Raw genomic sequence first — 13,399 nt, 5'->3', positions numbered from 1 at the left:
TCAATCATCACATCAAGAACCACATCAAATTGATTGAAGAACTCGCACTTTCAACAACCATGGTTGCAGGAATCATCCAATAATCTATCGAGAAATCAATTTCACAAAGATCCAAAAACTCCAAAGGTCAATTATCTCAATTGATCTCCTGATGGGGCATCATCATATCACAATTTATCAATCAATGTTTGGGGCATCCTATCGAACCAATATCATCATCAAAATAAGATTATTCTTTGAATCAACGCGTCATCACACCTCGCTTCAAAGAGGGGCAAAATATATACACCTAAAATGGTCTGAAGATAATTAATTAAATACGTAGTTATTTGATTAATCCCCCTTCCCAATTAATTGAATTCACAATCAATTTGATTAATTTCTCTATTCATCTACTAGTAAATAAATCTACATGATTTATTTACATAGTTCATTTCATATCCCCCTTTGATTAATTAATTCTAAATTAATTAATTCCCCCCATATAAATCAATTCTTCTAATCCCTAATTAAAATTATCAAACTCAAGTTTGTTGAGATTAATTATCATTTTCCAAATTATTTAAATTTTTAAATTCAAATGAGTACATGGCTCCTAACTTTTAACCACCTAACCCATTCCATCTAACCCTAGGTTTAACTAACCCTATCCTATCTTGCACATCCTAACCTCCTATGGGTTGGATATTCTCCCCTTGAGACACATGGCACTTTTTCCACATGTCTCCTCCCTTGGACACTTGCCCTCTCATGAGAAATTCTCCTTGACACTTGTCACCACAGAGATGACAAATTCCCCCCCACCCCCCTCTTCCAACCTCTTCTCCAACTTCCTCAATCTTGGCCCTTGATATCTTCATATCAGATCTGGACCATTGATTCCTGCCACCTCAGCTTTGGCCTTGGAATTCCTATAAATATCCCCCATTTTGGAGCAATAAGGATCCCTTGCATTCATAATTTTAGCATCATTACTATAGGCATTTTCATTTCAATTATCAAGTAATTAGCATTTTGGATTAATCATCGCATGTTAATCTAGTTTCTTAGATCATGCATTTCATATCATTTGCATAATCAATCATGATCAAGTAGCTACTCAACTCTTGAGTTTCCACTTTGGAGTTCATTGCTTCCCTGAGAGCCAATCAATCCAACACCTTCAAGGTCCTCAAGAATAGAGGAAAATGGGACATTTCAAAGAAGGCTTATGGTTTGCATCTTTAAATTTAGTTTTCAATTAAGATTTTCATTTTTAATTTTTGTTGTCTCATTATATGTGTATGCCTTTCTTATATACCACATTTTTAGCATCACATCAAGTATGAAGAAATGGTTACTCACCTTTATTCCTTTTCAATTCTCTAAATCAGGAATCAGGAATGTTTGGGCTTGTGTTGCAGGATTGTAACTCTGGCCCTCCGCCCTACAATTAACTTCAACATTGCAATTGTGGAATGTGAATCGATAGCTCCCAAATTTACTAATTTGACACGAACAAATTATAAGAAAGAGTGTTCCAAAATTTCAATTATATTTATATCAATCCATGATTGCGTTTTTGGTGAATTTCGCAAGCGTTTCAAAATGCATCTTGATTTAAGCAGTGCGAAATGAGTCCTCGAATGCTTATAATATTTTATTTGACATTGGTGAATTGGGCCTCATTATGCTTAACATAAAATTTAACAATATAGGAGTTGAGAAATACAACCCCACAGTAGCCTGAAGATCTTCTGCAAGCCAAATAACCTGTTACAAGGAGAAGCAATGAAGCAAAATCTGAAGAACAAGAAAAACACAGGAAAAATATTCTCCAAAAAAGAGAGCTCCAATTCACCAAAAAAAATGTATATTGAAAAGACGATACAATGAAAAGAAAAATAACCTCTAATAGGTCAAGAAACCCTAAAAAGGGAAAAACCCTAGGTTTGCACATAATAATTAATTAAAATAATTAATTATATGCACCTAATGTTAGCTTAAGTGTAAAAAGATAATTGGAAACTTAAAGAATTAAACAAATAATGTTTAATTAATCAAGTAAAGATCCAATTACTCTAACACCCCCCCTTAAGCTAGACTTAGGGAGAAGCTAAAACCTAGAACAACTACTGAAAGCATGAAAGATGGGTCCCGGCAACAAGGCCTGATCAGGTACCCAAATACAATAAAATCTCTATGAAATGGAGACAAAGGAGAAAACCCAGTGGGAAAAAACTCCTCTCCAAAAAGAGATAAAAGAACATGCTAAAAGAACAAGAAGGAAGGAAGGCCTCATAAAGACCCCCCAAGGACAACTTCCTTCACCCCAAGCATAGAGCGCAACTGAAGATAGCACGGTGATGCAAAAGGTTTCGTGAAGATGTCTGCAACTTGCTGAGAAGTGGGAATGTACTCCAGAATGAGAACACCATCTTGAATCAACTGACAGATGAAATGCATGTGAAGCTCAATGTGCTTCGTCCGCTGATGATCTACCGGGTTGCAGGAAATATGAATAGCACTCTGATTGTCACACCAAAGAACAGTGGGACTATCAGGAGGAAAACCAAACTCAGTCATCAACTGTCAAAGCCATAAGATCCCCTGACTAGCAAGCACAGCAGAGCGGTACTCAGCCTCTGTAGATGATAATGCATGAGCAGTCTGCTTCTTGCAAGACCATGTGATAGGACTAGAGCCAAGACAAAAAACAAAGCCGGAAGTAGACTTCCAATCAGTGACATCACCAGCCCAATCTGAGTCAGTGTAGCCAACAATGTGTGGTTCCCCTTATGTATAATGAATGCCATGAGAACTAGTGCCCTGAATGTACCTCAAAATATGTTTGGCAGCTTGCCAATGACTCTCATGAGGATCATGGGAGAATCGAGAGACAAGACCAACCGCAAAGGAAATATCAGGATGGGTGTGAGTCAGGTACAACAAACTACCTACCAACTGCCTGTAAAGTGTAGAATCGACTGAAGGAGTGGGACAAGTTGTGGTCAAAACAACCCTTGACTGAAATGGTGTGGGAGCAGGCTTGCAATCAAGCATGCCAAAGCACTGAAGCATGTCAAGAGCATACTTCTGCTGGTAGAGAGAGATCCCATCAGAAGATTGAATCACCTACCAAGGAAATAGTGCAATAGACCGAGATTTGTCATCTCAAACTGATCCATCAAGGCACGCTAAATATGTTGAATCATAGAGGATGAGCTACCCGTGATGAGAAGATCATCAACATATAGCACAAGAATAAAAATGTCACCCTCAAGAAGTTGAATGTAGACAGTGTGATCAGAATGACTACGGGAGAACCCAATGGAGAGCAAGAAAGAGTCCATCTTCTCATACCAAGCCCGAGGGGCCTGTTTGAGACCATACAATGAACGTCGAAGTCTGCAAACCAAAGAACTATCCTACACAAATCCCTGAGGTTGTTCCATGTAGATTTCCTCCTGTAGATCCCCATGCAAGAAGGCACTCTTCACATCCATCTAAAAAACAAGCCAACGCTGAGAAGCTGCAAGAGAAAGTACAAAGCGAATGGAATTCATCTTGGCGACAGGGGCAAATGTCTCAGAGTAATCAATACCCTCAACCTATGAAAAACCTTTCGCAACAATACGTGCCTTGTACTTATCAATGGAACCATCAGCAGCATATTTAGTGCGATACAACCAGTGACACTGAACCATCTTTCTGCCCTTAGGAAGAGGACAAAGATCCCATGTATGATTCCTCATCAAAGAAGAATACTCCTCCTCCATAGCACAATCCCACTCAGGGTGACCTGTCACCTCTGAAAACTTCTAAGGATCATCTGAAATAGCATGACTCAAAAGACTAGAACCCACTGTGTGAGAACGAGTGCGACGAGTATGTGAAGCGTCACCAGCCAGAGGACCTACCGCTGCAATAGTAAGGTGAGCCCACTTGGGCATCTGAGGTGGAGTAGGTGGAGGTGGGGATGGTGGATCATCAGCACCATCATCTGAATCATCCTCAAAAAGATCCTGAAGTGGTGCAGTGGTCAGAGTAAGCATAGGAGTAGACACTGGAGTCAGGGTATCCACTATGGGAAGACACTCATCAAACTGAACATCTCGTCGAAACAGGACCTCTCTGGAATCAGGATCAAACAACCTATATGCCTTAACATCCTCACAGTAGCCAACAAAAATGAGTGGTCAGCTCTTCCGCTCCATGGCTTTTTTCTGAGCATTAGGAATAAAGGCCCATGCCTCACTACCAAATACCCGAAAAAAGGAAACATCAGGTTTGTTATGAGACCAAGCCTCCTCAGGAGTTATATGTCGAATAGCCTTGTGAGGCATCCGATTCTGAATATAGTTGGCACAATTGATTGCCTCAGCCCAAAAAGACGAATCCATGGACTTGGACTGAATCATACAATTCGCCATCTCCCGTAAAGTTTTGTTCTTGCGTTCAGCGACACCATTTTGCTGAGGGCTGTAGGGAACAGTGAACTGATGCTGCAAACCATGCTTAGTGCAAAAATCTCTGAAAGCCTGATTCACATACTCCCCCCCATTATCTATATGTATCTACCTAATAGAATAGCCAGACTACTTCTCGACAAATGTCTTGAAGATTCGAAATGAATCAAAGACATCAGACTTATACTTAAGAAAGTACACCCATGTGCGTTTGGAGAAGTCATCAATAAATGTGAGTACATACTTGGCCCCTAAAAAAGGAGTGGGAAATGACATGAGATCACTGTGAATCAACTCCAAGGGTGCCAAAGCATGAGAGGCTCTCCCTTTTGGAAAGGGATCTTTGTGATGCTTGCCAAGAACACAACCACGACAAACACCATTAGTGCAGGAAATCTGTGTGAGCCCAAGAACAAGTGCCTGTGTACTCATCTGCTAAAGATATCTGTAATTGACATGGCCTAATTGCTCATGCCAAAGCTTACTCACTGAATCTGCATATGCTATGAGAGATGAACCTATACCCGAAGAGGGCTCAAATTCATCAAATCTATAGAGACGAGATGCAGAATCCACACTACCAGAAGCCACAACCAAATCAGGGTCATGGAGGTCCCTAATAACCACATCATGTGGTGAGAACTCCACTGTCTTACCAGAGCCAGAGTGGCAAATCTGATAAATGGATAGGAGGTTTGTCAAGATGTCAGGGACAACCAGAACATCCTGTAGAGTACCCCCATCTAAAGAGATAGAACCTGAACCCAAGACGGAAAGCTAAACGGAGTCACCCACTACAATCTGTGAAATACCATAAGAGGCAAGAGAAGTAACCAACTGCTGAGTGTGTGTCATATGGTGAGAAGCACCAGAATCTAGAATCCAAGTGGACCCAGAGGTCGAAGCTCTAGTAGTGAGAGCATGACCTTTCCCTTTGGAAGGAAAAGACGCTTGAGGTGAGGAAATGTGATGCTGCTACATGGCTTCCTCTAAAGACTCTAATCATTTCCAACACCTAGAAACTGGATGTCTGTCCTTTCCACAAAAACTGCAAGTGTCTAATGATTTCTTCTTAGTCTTAGAGGAAGACTCACTGGACTATGAAGATTTTCCTTGTTTGGGAGGAACAGGTTTTGAATCAGACTTAGGAGCAGGCTTGGAGGAATTCTCACTACTTGCAGAAGGCTTTTTTTGTTTCGGTTTCTACTTCTGTTTGTCCTTTTCCTTAGAGGACTGAGCAACCAATGCTTTGTTCTTGGAGCCTGAGAGCATATCCAACTGAAAAAGATGAGACTGCTCATGAGACAAGCGCTCACAAAAGACATCAAAGCTAGGCATGGTGAAATTAGTACCCAAACCATCCATGGTGGAGTAGAAAGCAGAGGCAAAAAACTGAAAGGGACCCCGAAGCTTCGAAAGAATCAAATGAATGCACTCTGTATCAGTCTTGTTCTTTCCACATCCCTGAAGAACAGATCTGGTAGTCTTGAATTTGTTCAAAAAATCCTCAATAGTGGGAAAGGTATCCGGTAACAATGAAGTCAACTCTGCCTCAATCTGTAATGCCCAAATCTCATTGACCCTCCCGAAGAGAGAATCAAACTTCAACCACATATCCCGAGGAGTAAGTAACTCATCAAGGTGAAACAAAAGACTGTCGGAGACATGCAAAGCGATCAAACCCATGGCCTCATCCAGCTTGTTCTGGTACATAAGAACCTCATAAGGATGGTGAAGGTCTGGCTGAACCTCATCCAATGTAGCCCATAACCCTCGTGACCTGAGAAGCCTTGTGATGCGGGGCTTCCAGGTGTGATAGTTGTGTGAAGTCAACAACTCAACTGAAGGATCTGCCATGAGCACAAAGAAAAAAACTCTGCACCTGCACCTACTTGTTGGTTGTTTTTATTATGTGATCTTTCAGGATAGACAGAAGATACAGAAGGGTTTGTTTATTTTGAGAGTTTAGGTGTTCCTGATTTTTGAGATAAATGACAGAAAGCAAGAAAAAAAAACACCCCCCCACAATGGAGAAACCCAAACCCTAGTATATAGTACTGAGAAGGAAGTAGTGCATAAGAAAAAAAATTCAAACTGATATCTCATGTACCTGGTGAAAATTCTGAAAAAATAGATCACAAATCTGAATAGAGCATGCTGAGAGCTTTCCAACGCCTATTCGTTTTTGAAAAACGGAGTCTGTTTGCCCATTCTATGGCCCCGAAAGTGCAAAAAAGAAGCCTAACTTTGACTAGTAAAAAACGTAGTCAAATAGCAGATCCAAGAAAAAATTCCACCACCACGAGGTCCGGCTCAGAATCACCTTTCCAACGCCTATTCGTTCACCAAAATCCGACTCTGGATGCACGATCTAGGCCCAAAAAACCAACCCCCTCTCAAAAAGACTAGAGAGGAGGGACTGGTTGTGCTCCGGGTGGAGGTGGGGCTCGGGCCGGGCAGAGGTGGCGCTCGGGCCAGACGCAGGTGGCGTAGAGGCGGAGCGGCGCTCAGGTGGGGCGCAGGTGGTGCAGAGGCAGAGCGGTGCGGTGGAAGTGGCGCAGCCCAGGCGGTGGTGGCTCGCCGGTGGTGCGAGAGCGGTGATCAGAGGGGCGGGAGCGGCGCCGGAGAGACACGCCGATGGGAGAGCTGCGATCGGAGCACTGGGAGCAGCGCCGGAGAGACACGCCGGTGGGAGAGCTGCAATCGGAGTGCTGGGAGCAGCGCCGGAGAGACACGCTGGCGGGAGAGCTATGTCGGAGCGCTAGGAGCTGCACCGAAGAGACATGCCAGCGGGAGAGCTGTGCCGGAGTGCCGGGTGGGGCCGGCCTGACAGCTCCATATGGCACCAGACTATCAGGTCCGGTACCCAACAATTTGGGTTTATAAAAAAAAACTCCCCTTTTTTAATGCGTTTTTTTTTATTTGTTTTGATTTTTTTTTGAAATTTTTTTTGAAAAATCAAAACAATTCGGCCTGCATGCAGTAAAAAGGCAATTTTTTTTTCCTTCAAATTTTTTTTTTCGATTTGTGTGCCAGGGTCGTATGGCGTGGTTTGGAGAGAAAAAAATCACCCAGATGCTCAGGGGTCAAAGAAGGACAAATTTTATATGACTATAGGGGTTTTTGGGTCTTCTAAGCACGATGGTGAGGTCCGTTTAGGCCCAAAGTGCTCAGAAAAAAAAAAACCTTAACCCTAAGCACACAAAAAAATGCCTGAAACCCCAGATCTGCTTCAAATGCAAAATTCTCAAAAAACAGGAACAAGTAGCTACAGATCTGAGCTCTGATACCATATAGGAGTTGAGAAATACAACCCCACAGTAGCCTGAAGATCTTCTGCAAGCCGAATAACCTGTTACAAGGAGAAGGAATGAAGCAAAATCTGAAGAACAAGAAAAACACAAGAAAAATATTCTCCAAAAAAGAGAGCTCCAATTCACCAAAAAAAATGTATATTGAAAAGATGATACAATGAAAAGAAAAATAACCTCTAATAGGTCAAGAAACCCTAAAAAGGGAAAAACCCTAGGTTTGCACATAATAATTAATTAAAATAATTAATTATATGCACCTAATGTTAGCTTAAGTGTAAAAAGATAATTGGAAACTTAAAGAATTAAACAAATAATGTTTAATTAATCAAGTAAAGACCCAATTACTCTAACAAACAATAGGCGAAATGGACTGACGCGTGCAATAAAGATTTAATTTACCATTGGTGAAATAGGTCCTAGGTACAGGGTCATTTTACTATTTTTGGTGAATAACGAAGGTGATCTAATACCCACATCTGAGTGATTCCAGGTGAATATTACGGGCACACGTGGAATGGTATGTGGTCAATGGTGAAGCAAGAATACAATGGACCGTTAACCCCAAAATTCTGGGTGATTTGACCACTGTGTTGCCCCAGACTATTCACCATTTCCAGAAAAATGAAATCGTGGAATTCACCAATTGGTGAAGATTCGCCACTAAAAAACTCTTTGATTGAATGTAACCCTTGTTGTCATCGGATTAGACACATCTCATGCAAAAAAAAGAACTTTCTAGAACTAGAAAATATTTATGGGTTAGGTGCACAAAATTAATTAACTGAGAAACGACAAAAAAAAATTCAATTTTGACCCCTTCTGGAAATTGCGAAGCAGTTTTAGCAATTGTGAGACATTATGAAAGAAATTGCAAATTAATATGACATCAATTGTGAATTGATATATGCAATTGCGAACCTGCAATTTATTGGTTTGTACAGACCTGCAAAATCAAAGAAATCAGAGAATGAATGTCAGATCTGTTTGTTCACGTCGGCTTCACCATTTGTATTAGGGTTAAAATCATCATAATTAATCATATTATAAGAGTGAATCACAAACTCTAATCTAGTTAGAATTAATCCTAAATAACAATTGAATAATATAAAATCAATTGAATTGAGAAAATAAATTTAATTAAGACTCCCTCAATCGATTTGACAAAGCTTCCATTGCTCTTCTCCTTAGTTTTTGTTGAATTGGCTCTCTAGTATTGCACTAATTTTCTGCATAGATTAGCAACTATTTCGAAGATTGTGATTCTAGTTTGAAATGATAAATTGAGCTGGTTTATATGGATTTTCAATCAAAATTGGGTGACAAAAAGAACTGAAGGCTAATGGACAGTGAACTAATTTTGATTGATCTATGAACTGAGATTGATTGGCCTATCAACAAAATAGATTGCATAGTTAACTCAGATTGACTAGGCAGTTGACTCAATTGATTTATTAGTGAACTGAATAGATGAGTGAGATGACTAAATAGATTGGAGAGATAAGTGGATTGATGGATCAGTCAGAAAAAGGTGATTGAGAGTTAAAAGGGGTATTGATTATTTAACTGAGTTAACTGATTTCATTGCTTAATGGGGATTTTCATGATTTTGAAATTAAATTTGACATTCATTTTTAATTTGGATTTTCAAATGATGAAATGCAAATTGTTGAAATTAAATAATATTCACATTTGGGGAATTTGAATTTGAAAATGTGAAATTAATTAGAAATTAGAATTTGGGGATTCAGATGAATTAAATTAATTAAATGAATAATTCAAAAGATATTATTTAATCATAGGAAATTGAATTAATTAAATAATAAAGAATATTTAACTAAGAAAAATGTCGCAATTAATTAAATAATTAATATTTGAGATAGGGTTAATTGATTAAAATGGTTTAGAAGGTGAAATTGGGTAGTTAATAATGATTTGAATTAAGTAGAAGAATAAATTAGCTTAAATAAATAATTAAATATTATTTAATTAATAAGACGATAAATTAGTATGTGATGAAAAGGACATTTTTCAGTGTCTACATTTCTTATAGTGTCCTAAGGGGTCATATGGTGTCATTAGGGATCATATTGGGGTCCTAAGGGGTCACACGTGGTGTTAGAACACTATATGACCCCTTAGGACACCATATGAACCATTATGACATCATATGGTCCTAATGGTTCATATAGTGTCCTAAGGGGTCATATGGTGTCGTCAGTGGTCATATGTGGTCCTAAGGGGTCACACATGGTGTTAGAACACCGTATGACCCCTTATGACATCATATTGTCCTAAGGGTTCATAGGGTGTCCTAAGGGGTCATGTTGTGTACTAGGATGTTTTATTTTTGCTCAATAATATAATTTATTTTAGTGATAACCAAAAAATATAGTATTACAAACTATAATAACTTCTACCAAAAAAGTCACGGATTTTTTGAAAAGGCACCCCCATCACTAGTACACGTCAATGCAAAAACTCCCAACCACCATCACCATCTACAATTTCATCAAAAGAACTACCTACCCAAATGCACCTCTAAACAAACTAACTAGCAAGTTATAGTGGACTAGATAACTACTATAGACAAAAACTACCCAATTAACTACAAGTACATCAACTCACTGTTTTTGCCTTCATTGCCTGCCCAAAACCACCCTTGTAAATATTTCCTTTGCCACCTTTGGCTTCCTTGGATGCAGCACCCTCCTAGCAGTCCCCTCTGCTTCTTCCTTGGAAATTGCAATATCTATGTCGAGCTCTTTAATCTCCACCACTAATTTAAGCATGTCCTAGTCACACCTCACTTGCTCTCTGCGATGTACCTTGCACATTTCTCTCATCCATCTTAGGAAAGGAAATAAGTTTGCATGTCTTCTACTCGCATCTGCCTCCATGCCCTCTCGCACCTCAAACCCAACACCCAAATCTTCCCATTCCAAGAACGAATCCATTCCTACCAGGAAGTCCTCATGGACTATCATCTCCATTAACCACCTCACTGTCATTGTGGGCTCCCCCAATTCCAAACTTTTAGTAGCCATAATTGGTAAAACCCTCAAAGAGAATCAACCGGCTTATGCAGCAAGAGTAACACAATGAAAGCAACAAGAAAACATAAACAAATCATATTATTGATTTAGAACTTCCAGCAATCATCTGGTTATCAACATATAATCATCAAAGAACATCTAGCAATTAACCAGTTACATGCAGGCTATCAGCCAAATACAATCCAATCTGGGCCTCTAAGAATCAACCAAATCACAAAATGATAGTTTTGATACTAATGTTAAGTACAGATACCAAACTAATAAGATGAGAGTGGGGGGGTGAATCATACAAACTTAATCTTCCATAAAAACAACAGATTCAACCTCAGTAACATATACTTCAGTAATATAACCAAAACTGCTAAACATGCAAACTCAAAAGCATATAAACATCATAACACTCATAACACCAGATTTAACATGGAAACCCAAATAGGGAAAAACCGCTATGGGATTTCAGACTCACTAAGAAATATACTCTTCTAGAGTATGCTCGGTTAAAAGCAAATCCTGTTAAAGATTACAAACACATTGCTAGATGTGACCCGGTTAAGGGATTTCCCTCAAATCTATTAAGATCTTCACCTTGTTAGAAGTGACCTTGTTAAAGGATTTCAAACACTCAATCAGAATGTCGCCTTGCTAGAGGGTTTTACAAATAAGACTATTAAGTCCACTCGGTTAAGAGATTTTTCGTCACTTTACAAAATAACAGTAATAAAAATCTATCTGCAACTTCATATCTAAAATGCTAAAGTAGATTCTTATTTGCTCAATACAATATAGGACTTATCTTGTCCATTTGTTGGGCTCTATACTCTCTTATTCAAATAGCTCTTCAAGCTTCTGTGCTCGGTAATCACTATGTAGCATCCTTGTGCATACACTTGCCCGCATACATTGTTTATCAATAGTTCCTTATTTATAAACAATTAGCCAACCACTTAATCTCCTTGATCACATTTCCCATGACCAATCATAGCCATCAGATCTTCAAACTTTGACCAGGTTCAATGTATCCTTCGATCTAAAAATGTTTTACCCGTCCTTGGAACTTGCATACATTTCTTGGAACTTGTGCTAGGGTATTCCAGTTCAATCTGAGTTGTAGATCTTCCTGTCGATTTTCCTTTGCCATAGATTCTTTAACAAACTTCATTCACGGCATACCAATCATTTAATCATAGCCAGCTCATCAGCTTCCTTCATTAAATAATGCTTTTATTCATTCAATGCATTCTGTTATTACTTGGTTGCAACTCGGTAAATACTAAACTTCACTCGGTAGACATTCTACCTTCATTAACCGATAGCGATAACTTTAGGGTTTACCGACTAGGTCCCTTAGGGTTTACCGACTAGGTTCTTTGCTCGGTAACATAGTATAGTATTAACCTTACAATTAATAACATATGTATGATATCAAAACAATCTAAACATCGTGATCTCATCATTGTCTAACTCGATAATAGTTGCCCATTGAATAGCTTATTTCTCCCCTTATTCATCATATTCTTTCTATGTCTTTTACCAACATCTTTATACTCATCAAATCATACTTCTCAAGATATGGCAACATCATACTGAATTAGAAAATCAATTTCTTGACATCAATGACAAAATAATAATATTAAGACAGTAAACATCCTTGATCAGTTATATCCATAATCATCAACAACCTTCTCAATATCCTTATTGAAATGCCAACAATCTCTCCTTGTCTATTATAATGCCAACACAAATTTGTGAATCTCAATCCTTATTCTCTATTCTACTTCCTCTGCCCCTACAAATGATTAAATAATATCATATTTATACCCACCGGAACAAATCCGGGTCAGCCTCATAAGATTACATTTACCAATGCAGGAAAATGAAACGTGTAATTGAGTCGGCCCTAAAAATTAAGGAAATCTTTTCAGAAAATAACAACCAAGAGATGCGGTTTAGAAGGAAGGTCGGCCACATGCCAAAGAACATCGAACAAGACCCAAGATAGATACACATGCCAAGAATCGCACCAGTAAAGAAGGAAAACCAACTGGTAAGCACAAGAACTGTCCCGAAACCCATAGACAACCGGAAGTGATAGCTGACCGGAAAAGAACCCAAATGAACTAAAAATATGGAATTAAGCACATGAACCAGCCTGAAAATCAAAAATAAGATCTTCCACGAAGAACAAGCAACTACCGATGCCAACCGGTAAGAACACAAAAAACTGCATAAAGAACTAGACAAGAACAAAACTGAAAGGAAATATTTTTGGATGATGCGAGATTGCTCATTGACCGAGGATGCTCTTGCATCAAACAACCTAGGTAGATAAAGATGTTCCATGAGAGGCAACTCATGAACATATAAAAGGATTCAAAATAAAGACCCCATGCTCATTTCTGATCCAAACATCTTCTTTATCTGCCAACCTCTACTTTAGCTCCTTCGGTGCCTCAACTGGCTTCTCTAACCTCTAACTCTCTTTGTTTCTCTTCCTTTGCTTCTGATTTGCATATTGTCTCTATTTACTGTTCTCTTTCTTTTGAAATTCTAATTTGCTTCTACCACAAGACTTCATTTGGTTTGT

Source organism: Cryptomeria japonica, chromosome 7, assembly GCF_030272615.1.
Source record: "Cryptomeria japonica chromosome 7, Sugi_1.0, whole genome shotgun sequence".
Classification (NCBI taxonomy): domain Eukaryota; kingdom Viridiplantae; phylum Streptophyta; class Pinopsida; order Cupressales; family Cupressaceae; genus Cryptomeria; species Cryptomeria japonica.
The sequence above is the reverse complement of the archived record's forward strand: the minus strand, read 5'-3'. Positions refer to the sequence as shown.